This window comes from Narcine bancroftii, chromosome 5 (assembly GCF_036971445.1).
Source record: "Narcine bancroftii isolate sNarBan1 chromosome 5, sNarBan1.hap1, whole genome shotgun sequence".
Taxonomy (NCBI): Eukaryota; Metazoa; Chordata; class Chondrichthyes; order Torpediniformes; family Narcinidae; genus Narcine; species Narcine bancroftii.
The window spans coordinates 147,889,598-147,902,668 of record NC_091473.1 but is presented as its reverse complement, the minus strand read 5'-3'; the positions used below and the strand labels follow the sequence as shown (position 1 = coordinate 147,902,668).

Sequence of the window (13,071 nt, the reverse complement as noted above, 5' to 3'; positions counted from 1 at the left end):
ATCAGAGAAAGAATATGGTCCACTGAGTGTGGTGGGTCAGTGGTCAGCGACACAGGGATTGTGTCTAAGCCTGGCCCGGTTGAAGGCCTGAATTCCTCGGTTGGACCACGTTGGATTTCCTTGCTCTGTGGACCTTCCGCTTCCATTCCTGCCCTCTCCTGATCAACTGCGAGTTTGCTGGGTTTCGGGTAAGTGTTCAGCTCCTCTAGTTGATGGCTTTCTTTGCGCACTTTCATCACGGCATCTGCTGGCGTCGAAGGTGGGACCGTTACAGGTCCTGGTGTCAGCTGAAATGGAACCATTCCCCAAACTTTGTTCCCGTTCCTTGCAGTGCCATCAATCCATCCTCTGGAAGTTAGTTGTAGGGAGAAGTCAACAGCTGGAAAGAGGTGGTGATGAGGTGGTGGGGGGAGTTGGAAAGGCTTTTCAGAGATTGAGTGGGGCAGGCTGACCTGAAGCCTGAGGTTCCGAACATTGGAGGTTATAACCATAACAATATAACAATTATAGGCCATCTCGGCCTTTCTAGTCCGCACCGATTTAAGTGAACTCCACTAGTTCCACCTACCTGCACCTTGTCTATAACCCTCCAATCCCGTCACATCCATGCACTCATCCAACCTCCTCTTAAATGAAACAATTGACCCTGCTGCAACCACCTCTTCCAGAAGGTCATTCCACTCAGCCACCACTCTGAGTGAAGAAGCTTCCTCTTAAGTTACTTCTAAAGTTTTGCCGCCTAACCCTTAACTTATGAACCCTCGTTCCAATCTCTCCTACCCTCAAGGGGAAGAGCCTATTCACATCTACTCTATCAATCCCCCTCATAATTTTATATACCTCTATCAAATCCCCCCTCAACCTTCTATGATCCAATGAATAAAGACCCAGTCGACTCGTTCTTTCTTTTTATTCTAAATACTGCAATCCAGGCAACATTTTAGTAAATCTTCCCTGCACCCTCTCTACCTTATTGATATCCTTTCTATAATTTGGAGACCAGAACTGCATACAATATTCCAAACCTGGCCTCACCAATGCCTTGAATAATCTCAACATCACCTCCCGGCTCCTATATTCTATGCCTTCTTCACTATCCTATCTACAAGGGCATCCACTTTCAAAGAACCCTCTGTTCCTCTGCATTCCTCAATGCCCCCCTCCCCTTCACTGCATACATCCTGTTTTGGTTATTCTTCCCAAAATGAAGCCCCTCACACTTATCTACATTAAACTCCATCGGCACCTTTCAGCCCACTTTTCTAAGCAGTCCAAATCCTTCTCAGTCCTGGAAAACCCTCCTCACTATCCACAACTCCCCCTATTTTTGTATCATCCGCATATTAACTCACCCAATTTTCCACTCCATCATCAAAATCATTAATGTAAATGACGAACAACAAGGGACACAACACCGATCCCTGAGGCACATCGCTCGTCACCGGCCTCCATTCTGACAGACAGTTGTCCACCATGATTCTCTGGCATCTACCTTCTAGCCACCATTGTACCCACCTGACTATCTCAACATTAATCCCTAGCGCCTGAACCTTCCTCACCAGCCTTCCACCTTATTGAAAGCCTTACTGAAATCCAAATAGATCATGTCTACTACTCTACCTTCATCAACCTTCCTGGTCACTTCCTCAAAAAATTCCACAAGATTTGTCAAACATGACCTTCCCCTCACAAACCCATGTTGGATGTCCCCGATCAGTTCTTCCCCTCTTCTACATATTATCTCTAAGAATACTTTCCATTAATTCACCCACCATTGACGTCAAACTTACTGGCCAATAACAGAGGAACCACTTTGCAACATGCTAATCCCGCGGCACCATGTCTCCCTCCAGTGACTGTTGAAAAATCACTGACAGAGCTCCCGCTATTTCCTCCCGGACTTCCCTCAAGCTCCTGGGGAAAATCCCGTTGGGACCTGAAGAATTATCTACCTTTATATACCTCAGAAGTTCCCACACCCCCTCTTTCCTAATCCCTATGTTTTCCATAATTACCCCTTTTTCCTCACTTATCCCACGCAATTCCATATCCTTTTCCCTAGTGAATACCGATGAGAAGAATTCATTCAATGTCTCCCCCATTTCATTTGGCTCCACACGCATTATTCCACTCCGATTCTCTTGTGGACCTTTAGGGTTTCTTTTGGAAGCAGAGCTGAGACACACCATCTTTCAAACTTCTCCATTGTGTTTGTCATCCAAGGGTCTGCGGTTGATGTGGGCATGATGTGCTGAATGCCTCTGACAGCTCGGAATGCTGGTCCATTTCTAGACTCCTTCAGCACCCTCCTCTAGCACACTCATGGTCCCTCTTGGGGCACGGTGAACAAAATAGCACACAGTGCCTACCGAGGCTGGTGGACAGCCATTTAATGTTCAGTGGGAGCTTGTGGTTCATCCCTTTGTGATGCTGAGGACAATGGTGAACCAATCCAAGGGGAAAATATTCCCTCTGGACACCCAAAGTCCAGGATCTCTCGGGTTACCAGCACGACATTGTTCCCATGATCAAGACTGATTTCATGGTGCATTCTCAACTCAACTGCCAAACTTGTTGAATGAACAAAATTTTTCTGAGAGTGAAAGGCCATTCAGCCCATCTAATCCATGTAAGGGAAAAAAGAATGTTGGGTAACCTGCAGTTCGCAGCTCTCAATCCCATAACAATAATATGAGTGGGGGAGAATAAAGGTGGAGAATCACTGCTTTTGACCCAATTGTTACTAAAATATTTTGTTTGAGAAAAATTGTCATTAGCCCACTTTCTTTGGAGTTCTGAAACTGTGCACATGATGAGTCAATTAGGGACAATCAAAACAGTGGTTTCCAAACTTTATCGTTTCATCCACATCCCACCTTAAGCAATCCCTTACTAATCACAGAGCACCTATGACATAGGGATTACTTAAAGTGGGATGTGGGTGAAAAGAAAAAGTTGAAAACCACTAGTATAAAAAGGAAGAAAACAAATTACCTCTGACAACTCCCCTAAATTTTCCTTCCCTCACAAGATGATATTTGCTTTAACAGCCACGAGTTCAAATGAAGTATCTTCTCATTTTCCCTTTATACTTACAATTAATCTAGAGCAGAGATTCTCAACCTTTTTCTTTCCACTCACATCCCACTTTAAGTAATCCCTGTGTCATAGGTGTTCTGTAATTGGTAAGGATTGCTTGAGGTATTATGTGAGTGGAAAGGAAAGGTTGAAAATCACTGCTTTAATCGTCCCTCGTTGACTCGTCATGTGCACGGTTTCAGAACTGAAAAGGAAATGGGCCAATGACCATTTTTCTCAAGCCAAATATTTCAGTGACGGCTGGGTCTAGAGCAGTGATTCTCAACCTTCCCTTCCCACTCACATCCCACCTTAAGCAATCCCTTACTGATCACAGAGCACCGATGGCGTAGGGATTACTTAAAGTGGGATGTGAGTGGAAAGAAAAAGGTTGAGAACCACTGATGCGGAGCATTTTTTTAATTTTTTTTTTAAGCGTTACTAGGGCAGCATGGTTAGTGTAGCGGTTAGTGCAAAGCTATTCCAGTGCCAGTGACCCAGGTTCGAATCCTGGACTGCCTGTAAGGAGATTGTACATTCTCCCCGTGACCTGCGTAGGTTTTCCTCAGGTGCTCCGGTTTCCTCCCACCCTCCCAAACATACCAGAGGTTGTAGGTTAATTGGGGTATTTGGGCCTGTTACTGTGCTGTATGTCTCAATTCTTTTTTAAAAGAAGCAGTCTCTCTCTCTCTCTCTCTCTCTCTCTCTCTCTCTCTCTCTCTCTCTCTCTCTCTCTCCCCCCCCTCTCCCTCTTTCCCCCTTCCCCACTCCCCCCAACCCTTTTACTCTGAGGCATTCAGCCGGACACAAGCAACCTCCATGGCTGGAAATGGTTTGAGGTGGCACAATGGGCGAGGTGGTTAGCACAACGCCGTAACAGCACCAACATTTGGGACTGGGGCTTGAATGCTGCGCTGTTTGTAATGAGTTTGTACATTTTCCCCGAGTCTGTGTAGGATTTTCCCAGGGGCTCCATTTTTCTCCCACATACCAGGGATTGGGTGTAATTGGGCAGCGTGGGCCAAAATGGAGCTGCACCTCTAAATTTAAAATTTAAATTTCACTATTCGGTTCAGGACCCTTTATTGAGACTCGTGGACACTGCTTGATCCATTGAGTTCTTCCAACAATTCATCGTTTGCTCTGGATTCCAACTACTGCATTTTTTTGCTTTTCTCCTACTAGGTGATGCGTTGTTTTAGAGACAGGTTTTTTTTAATGCAGCCTTTATAACTGCTGGGTCTGCCATCATTGTGTGCGTTTTGGTTCTGAGGGACGATGACTTTGCCAAGCAATGCCCAGTTGACAGGACTCGAAGAGCTGAGTTGCAGGGACTAAGAATTTATTCCCTGGAACACTGCTTGTCTGGAGTTCATACATTCTCCCCGTGTCCGTGTGGGTTTTCTCTGGCTGATCCAGATTCCTCCCATCCTTCAAGATAAACAGGGTTAGTAGATGGGTGAATTTGGGCTCATCGGCCAGAAGGGCCTGTTACCATGCTGTATCGTTAATGTAGCTAAAATGGTCACTGTTTCAGGTCAGAATCCTGTGTCAAGACTTTCCTTGTGGGATTGTTGGACAGTTTGCCTGTTTAGCTTCAGTAGTAAATTTATATGAAGTGATACTCAATCACTGAACGGGAGGATTTGCTCATCTTTTGTGTGAAGTATATTGTCAGAGGCCCCAATAAAAATTGTAATGTTCCAGACGTGTACAAGAAGGGTATGGAGGGATATGGAATGGATGCAGGTCAGTGGGATGAGGCAGATAAATAGTTTGGCACAGACTAGAAGGATCCAAGGGGCTATTTTCATTGCTGTAATTTTCTATGGTTCTAAATTCTCAATCAAATACAACAGGAACTCATCTGCAATGAGGAAAAAGAAATTAGTCACAATTATCTCCTCCATGAATTCCATGCAGTTCTGGTCACCCAGCCATAGGCAGATATAATGAAGATGGAAAGGGTGCAGAAATAGGCACAAGAATTTTACTGAGAATGATGGTTCAGCTGGGACTTTTCTCTCTGGACTATCGGAGGCTGAGGGGGGACCTCATCGGTGCTCTGTGATTAGTAAAGGATTGCTTAAGGTGGGATGTGAGTGGAAAGAAAAAGATTGACAACCTCTGTTTAAATTGTACCTCATTGACTCATTATGTGCAGGGTTTCAGAACTCCAAAGGAAATGGGCCAATGACAAATGTTCTCAAGCCAAATATTTCAGTAACAATTGAGCCTGAGCAGTGATTCCCAACCTTCCCTTCCCACCCATATCCCACCTTAAGCAATCCCTCACTAATCACAGAACACCGATGCCCTAGGGAATACTTAAAGTGGAAAGAAAAAGGTGGAGAACCACAGTTATAGAGGCTCATCATATCATGAGGGGTGTAGATATGATGGAGGCTCCCAGACTATTTCCCAGAGTAAGAGAGGGGAAAGCTGGAGAGCATAGGTTTAAGGTTTAAAAGGGCTATGGGGACCTGAGGTGCATCTCTCACACAGATTGGTTCCAAAAATGCAGTTTTAAAATTTTAAAACTTAAACATCCAATTCAATAACAGACCCTTTCGCCCCCCACCCCAAGTCCATGCCACCCAATTTAACCTACACCCCTGGAACATTTTGAACGGATGGAGGAAACTGGAGCACCTGGGGAAAATTCGCGCAGACACGGTGAAAACGTACAAACTCCTTACCGACAGCGCGGGATTGGAACTCCAGTCCCGATCACTGGTGCTGTGGCGTCATTGCACTCACCACCCTGTTTTCCAGATGGTCAGATGCTGCTCCTTTCAAATACTCCAGCATTTTGTTGTGTTCATTTGGTGCACAGTAGTGCAATGAATTTTCTTGTAAATCCTTGGTGAGTTTAACAAGAGCATACAAGCGCTCTGGATACGGTCTCTGTCTTTGTCCACACACCTCACTTCCACTCCAGACTAATGAGTGAAACAGATGCCGAGTCATCCGGATATCTGAATAATCGGACACCAGATGATCGGGGTCTGAGCTTCCAGTCTCTTCACAGAACCGACGTTCATGGCGATACAGCCAAGGGTTGTTTCAGGGTGGAAGATGATTATTTGTTCCCTGATCCTTGGCCACAGAGTGTCCTTTCTCCAAAACTCTAGCAAAATAAACATTCTGAATCCGATGTGTGGGCACTTTATTAAACAACCAGGGGCTCTAGCAATGCTTTGCAATCCATTTGAATTACTAATGCTTGGCTATTTGGTGAACGATTTGGGGCCTTTTATTCAGTCATTCCAAATCCCCAACAGCTGTGTGTTTTTTTTATTACAGTTTAATGCGAGACAGCTTTTCCCTTTTGACAAGTATTTTTCTCCCCTCTCTCCTTCTGCCTTTTGGATTATGTTTCACCCGAGAGGCCAGTCTTCATGTGTGATTTGAGCAGACACGATCAGCAAACTTCCTTCACAGCTGAAGAAGAGCCTGTGTCTCAGCTGACAACACACACACATGTGCGCACTCTCACACACGCACACACACATGTATGCACTCTCACATACGCACACACATGTATGCACTCACACATGCACACACACATGTACACACACATGCACACACACATGTACGCACTCTCACACATGCACACACACATGTACGCACTCTCACACACGCACACACACATGTATGCACTCTCACACATGCACACACATGTACGCACTCTCACACATGCACACATACACCCACACACTTGTTTGTACCCACACACACATGTACACACTCACTCTCCCACACACATGTTTGCACTCACACACACATGTACACGCTCTCACACTCTCACACACATACGCACTCACACCCACAAACATCCACACACATGTACATGCTCACACACCTACACACATATGCGCTCACACACACCCACACACATGTACGTGCTCACACACCTACACACATACGTGCTCACACACACCCACACACATGTACGTGCTCACACACTCACACACACCCACACTTGTACGTGCTCACACATATTTGCATGCGTTCAACTTGCACACCCACAACACATAGGCCCCACACACATAACCGAACATGCACTTAAATACACATACTGTAAACTACGACACATAGGCGATCGGGCACACACTCAAATACACATATTTGCATGCGTTCAACTTGCACACCCACAACACATAGGCCCCACACACATAACCGAACATGCACTTAAATACACATACTGTAAACTACGACACATAGGCGATCGGGCACACACTCAAATACACATTCTATAAACTAGCACACAGACCCACACACATCCTTCTGTAACTGTATGTCAGCTCAGAGTGTGCTATTTTACCTCCCTCACTACTCACCTTGCTCTCCTCTTCCTGCTCCTTCCCATCTGTTGCACCCTGAGCCCTGTCCTTTAATGTCAGGCGCCTGTCAAAGATGAGGCCTGATTGAGAGGGTACTCCGTCTACTATTCTTGTGGCAGTCACAAGCACAGAGGGTGAAGATCTGTGATGTGTGACATGGGGAGACACTTGCAGCTGATTTGTGTGCAGCCAGATCCCAAAAATGCAGAAGAATCGTACCTTGCCATGCACCAAGATGCAGTGAAAAGCTTTGTTTTCCATGGTATCCAGGAAGTCAACCTTTAAGTACAGCAGATATTGTACTACCTGCTAAACCTGAGTAAGAGTTGACTTGTTTGAATAGCGCGCGAACTAAATTATGGCATCCGGAGGCTTGGTGAAAAGCACCGTCTCTTGTGTTACTAAGCAACTGAAAAGTGGGATGGCGTGCGAAAGCACGCGTGTCCTGTGTCCAAATGAACGGTTAACGTAGCAGTTAGCACAACGCTGTTACAGAGACGGTGACTTGTGTTCCAATCCGGCTTGCCTCTAAGGAGTTTGTATGATCACCCCACGTCCGCGTGGGTTTCCTATAAGTGCTGCGGTTTCCTCTTGCCCTTCAAAAGCGTGCAGGTTAATTGTTCTCGGGGGGTGTATTTGGGTAGGCAGGCTTACGGGCCGGAGGGTCTGTACTGTGCTGTATCTCAAAATTAAAATTAAATTAAAACATAATTAAATACAGCAGGTCACATAATATAACCAGGTAGAACAATTGTGATACATGTATATAGCAGCTGGTAAAATTGCACGTGCAGGACTGGCCAGATGATCCTTCAGAGGAGGTTCGCAATAAAGGGTTATCACAGCGGTCCTCAACCTTTTCCTTCCCACTCACCTCCCGCCTTAAGTAATCTCTATTGCCATCGGTGCTCTGTGATTAGTATACGATTGCTTAAGGTGGGAGGTGAGTGGGAAGGGAAGGTTGAGAACCATTGCTCTCGACCCAATTTTGCCTAAAAAAAATTGTCATTGGCCCATTTCCTTTGGAGTTCTGAAACCGTGCACATAACGAGTCAATGAGGGACGATTAAAACAGTGGTTTTCAAACTTTTTCTTTCCATCTACAAACCACCTTAAGCAATCCCTTACTAATCGCAGAGCACCGATGGCATAGGGGTTACTTAAAGTGGGATGTGAGTGGAAAGAAAAAGGTTGAGAACCATCGGTCTACCCCGTAAAGTCTGTCTATCCATCAATCAATTTTTTTTTAAAAAAGATGATGTTCATAAATTGCATCTGAAATGTGAAGAAGAAATGGCAACATTACAATGACTGGCCATGATCTTGGAATTGCACTGTTTTACACCACTGAGGGGTCTACTTACACCAGTGATTCTCAACCTTTTTCTTTCCATGCACATCCCACCTTACTAATCACAGAGCTCCAATGGCATAGGGATTACTTAAAGTGGGATGTGAGTGGAAAGAAAAGGTCGAGAACCACTGGGTTATCATATGAGGAGTGTTTAATGTACTAATTGGAATTTAGGAGAAAGAGGGGGGATCACATTGAAAAACTTTGAATGTTGAAAGGCGTGGGCAGAGGAGATGTGGGAGAGTCTAGGACAAGAGGGCACAACTTCAACGTCCATTTAGAATGGAGATGCGGAGCCCTTCTTCTGCCAGAGGGTGGTTAATCTGTGGAATTTGTTGCCACAGCCAGTTGTGGAAGCCAGGTCATTGGGTATATTTAGGCTGAGATTGATAGATGCTTCATTTCCCAGGGCATCAGAGTTTATGGGGAGAAGGCTGGGCAGTGGAGCTGAGTGGGAAGATGGGTCGGCTCATGATGAATGGTGGGGTCGACTTGATGGACAGAAGGCCTATTTACTCCTGTGTTCTTATGTCTTGTGGTGAATATCTGGTGAGGATTCCCCGCCACCCTCTGAACCTCAGCCCTGTGCTCTCTTGCACATTCAAGAGGATTACTTGACTGGGTCCCAGCACGGAGGTGAGGGGGGATGATGTTTGAGAGGAGGCCGAGGATCATTTAAGATGGGAAGAAGAGATTAGCTTGAGGGGTGCTTTCTTTGGAACAGCGGAGGCTTCAGTGAGATTCACTCAAGGTGCATGTGAACCTTGAGCAAGATGGGCCTGTCTCCATCAGAATTCCAGGGGTCAAGGAGAAGCTTTAAACAGCTTGCCAGAGGGTTAGAGCTGAGTTGAGGAAATCATTTCTCACACAGGTGCTAGTGGGGATCTGGACCAGACTGTCAGCACGGAAGGTTGGGGCAATAAACATTATTCCATTTGAAGTAAACGTACAAAACGCTGGAGAAACTCAGCAGGTCAAACAGTGTCCTTTGTGTAGCAAAGGTAAAAATACATAAGGTGGTGTAATGTTATTAGTTTGGCATTTGACCTGTTGACCATGTCACAGCGGCAGGCTTCAGTATTGTGTTGTTCCGGGCGCGTCTCAGTGATGTTGCTGAACGAGGGGCCCCACGTGAAAAGTGTCCTGCAGGGTTGTTTTCAGTAAAGGTTCTGAACGCTAAGTCCAAAGTGGTCTTTATTGTGTGCATGTGAACCCAGTACAACTCATGACTGACATTTCGGCCTTGAGCCCTTCATCAAAACAAGAAAATCCCATCAGGCATCCAAAAAAAAAGGGGGGGTGGCGGTTGGCAAAGGCAACAGATGATAAATGGACAAAGGAGGGAGGGGACAGCAGCAATGAGGGGGCGGAGGGATGCCCGGGTGGGTGAGGAAGAACTGGAAAGGGACATGTGTTTTACTTCAATCACGGTGTCTACAGATTTTTGTGATTTACTTATTCCATTTGAGAAGTGGGAAGAGAAATTAATTCCGGGGATGAGGGACTCAGCAGCGTCACTAGGGTTGGTGCCACCCAGTGCGGTAACACATGATGTCACCCACTCCCCCACTACACCCCCCCCCCCACCCGCCATGGACCTCATCCTGTATCAGACCCTACAGAATTGTCAGTAAAGTTTTTTGTATTAATCTTACTCATTAATCGTAATTCCCGTAGATCACTGGATGTAACAGCAAATAGTGAGATAAACAACTAGCAAAATTGAAATTATACCTTTAAATTACAATATCAGATGTACAGCACGAATGAAAACAGCAGTGCAGGCTTGTAGCGCGTGCAGACGAATCCACGTGATTCGAAGCGTCATTGTAATTGGGTAATAACGGCAGCTCTGGCTAACGTCCATTAGAAGGTTCAAAAAATAACCATAGAACAATTACACCAAGGAAACAGGCCGTTTTGGCCCTTCTAGTCCGCACCGAACCAGGTCCTCTCCTCTAGTCCCACCTCCCTGCACCCTGCCCATCACCCTCCATTCGCCTCTCATCTACATACCTCTCCAATTTTTCCTTAAATGACAAAATGGACCCTGCCGCCACTACTTCTCCCAGAAGCTCATTCCACACAGCTACCACTCTCTGAGAGAAGAAGTCCCCCCTCATGTTACTTCTAAACTTTTTCCCCTTAACTCATGACCTCTTGTTTCAATCTCTCCTACCCTCAATGGAAAAAGCCTATCCACATCAACTCTATCTTATCCCCCTCATAATCTTAAATACGTCTATCAAATCCCCCCTCAACCTTCGATGCTCCAAAGTCCTACTTTGCTCAATCTTTCTTTGTAATCTAGATGTTGAAACCCAGGTAAAATTTTTGTAAATCTCTGCACTCTCTCTCTACCTTGTTGATATCCTTCCTCTAATTTGGTGACCAGAACTGCACAGTATTCCAAATTTTGCCTCGCTAATGCCCTGAATCGTATCAACATCACCTCCCAACTCCTGTATTCTAGGCTTTGATTTATAAAGGCCAGCAGACCAAAAGCCTTCTTCACCACCCTATCCACATGAGCATCAAGTTTTAGCCATTGATGCATGTAAAATGGGCTTTAAAAAATGTTTTTGTTGCTATAGCTAACTACAGGAATATTTTTAAATTAAAAAAAATAATAAATTTCTACACAAATTTTCTACACAGTCATTTTGGTGTCACCCTCTCTGATGGTGTCACCTGGTGTGGTTTGCACCACCCTAATGATGCCAGTGGAGGGACTTTAATAGACAAGAGAGGTTGAAGTTCTTCAGTGAGGAATTGATTTGGATGATGTCTGCACAGCTACAGTTTCCAGGTTGGCTAATGACACGTACATTGGAAAGCAACTTCTGAAAGCAGGAATAAGGTCAGGCTGTTCCTCCACCACACCATCAGGACTGATTCTCTATCTCCTTACTGTTCTTTCACTCCATGAAGCCTTTTCTATCTAGCAATCGATCTATTTTAAGGGTGATGTCAGGGGTAATTTTTTTTTTAAACCCTGTTATGAGTCCAGAGGACCCCAAAACCCAGCAGCTAAAATAGAAATTCACCAAGACAAATGGTTACTTAAACAAAAGTTGCTTTTAATTATCTTTAAACATGAAAACAGGATCAAACTTTAACTTATTACTATTTAACAATCTAACAACCTCCTCCTAATTCTAAGTGCATGTGTTTGTAATGTGTATACAAGTTTAGAAAAGTTCTTTGATTCACAGTCCAATCTCACTTCTCACTCCTCCAAGTTCACCGGTATCAAGCAATTCTTATAGTGAACAGAATTTAACATATAGGAATCTTCACCAGGCTTTGGTGCTTGAAAGGTAAATGGTTACCGCTCAGGAAGGTTCTTGTCCGTTTTCAGAGAGAGATTTGTTGCTTGTTGGACACCCACAACTGATTCCTTCTGATCAGCCACTTCAGTGTCTTGCTGAAGAAACTTGTCCCATCAGGATTTTTCAAATAATAACCTCTTTCTTTCAGGTCACCACAGAGTTCTTTTCCTGTTTCACTTATTTTAAGTGAAACATCATGCTGCCAGTCCTCTCCTCTTGTATGGACCACAAGGGCTTTGAACAGGCTGAACTAAGAACTCACAACCCGTCTTCAAAATGGGGTTTTTCCACAAGCTTGCCAGCTTGTCCTGTTCCAGTCCCAACTGCTGCTGCTGATCTGTAGAACTGAATTCCCTCTCTCTCTCTCTCACTGCTTCAGGTGCATTCTCTGCCAAGAGTGCGCTTGCAGAAGCGGATACAGAGCTGTGGAATTGTCGTTCAGGTGGCAGCCCTGAAAGTGCTGTGCTGCCCGCCTGAAAAGGTCAGCTACACTCGAGGTGCCTCGGAACACACTCCGGCTCTTGTCAGCGGGGGAAATTGGGGCACAGGCGGCGGGAAGGGGGTCTGTCAAGCGCAGGGAGGGGGGCTGTCAGGTTGTGTGGCTGGGGGCTGTCACGCAGAAGGAAGTTGTGCCGCTGGCTGATTGTCATCAGCCCACCCTTAGCTGTCGGCTGCATTCAGGTGCCTCAGGGGACCTTGCCGATCCAGAGATTATCCCTATCGGAGGAGGGTTGATGAGTGCGCCTTGGAGACATGTTCTGCTCTTTCAGATGGGTACCCCGATAACCGCATACGGGTAGAATATGCGGCTTTACACTGGGGTATTCTGGCCACCTGAAATAGCCTTCTCTCTCTCTCTCTCTCTCTCTCTCTCTCTCGGGCACCTGACCCAATCTTCTGACTCCATTCATCTGTTACTTTCCAAAACAATAATCCATTACTCCACAGCGTGTCCAATTAA

General features: G+C 45.4%; 1 protein-coding gene across 10 annotated transcripts in view; it reads left to right on the top strand.

Annotated features, from left to right (window-relative positions):
- The window catches only part of adgrl2a (adhesion G protein-coupled receptor L2a), a 905,078-nt gene that overhangs the window by 491,348 nt on the left and 400,659 nt on the right, over nucleotides 1-13,071 (top strand). The window contains exon 1 of one of the 10 annotated variants that reach the window (XM_069939360.1): nucleotides 23-188. The exons of the other annotated variants lie outside the window; for them this stretch is intronic. The gene's annotated coding sequence lies outside the window, so the exon portion shown is untranslated. Of the gene's footprint in view, nucleotides 1-22; nucleotides 189-13,071 lie in introns of those variants that run through there. 10 annotated transcript variants of the gene reach the window in all.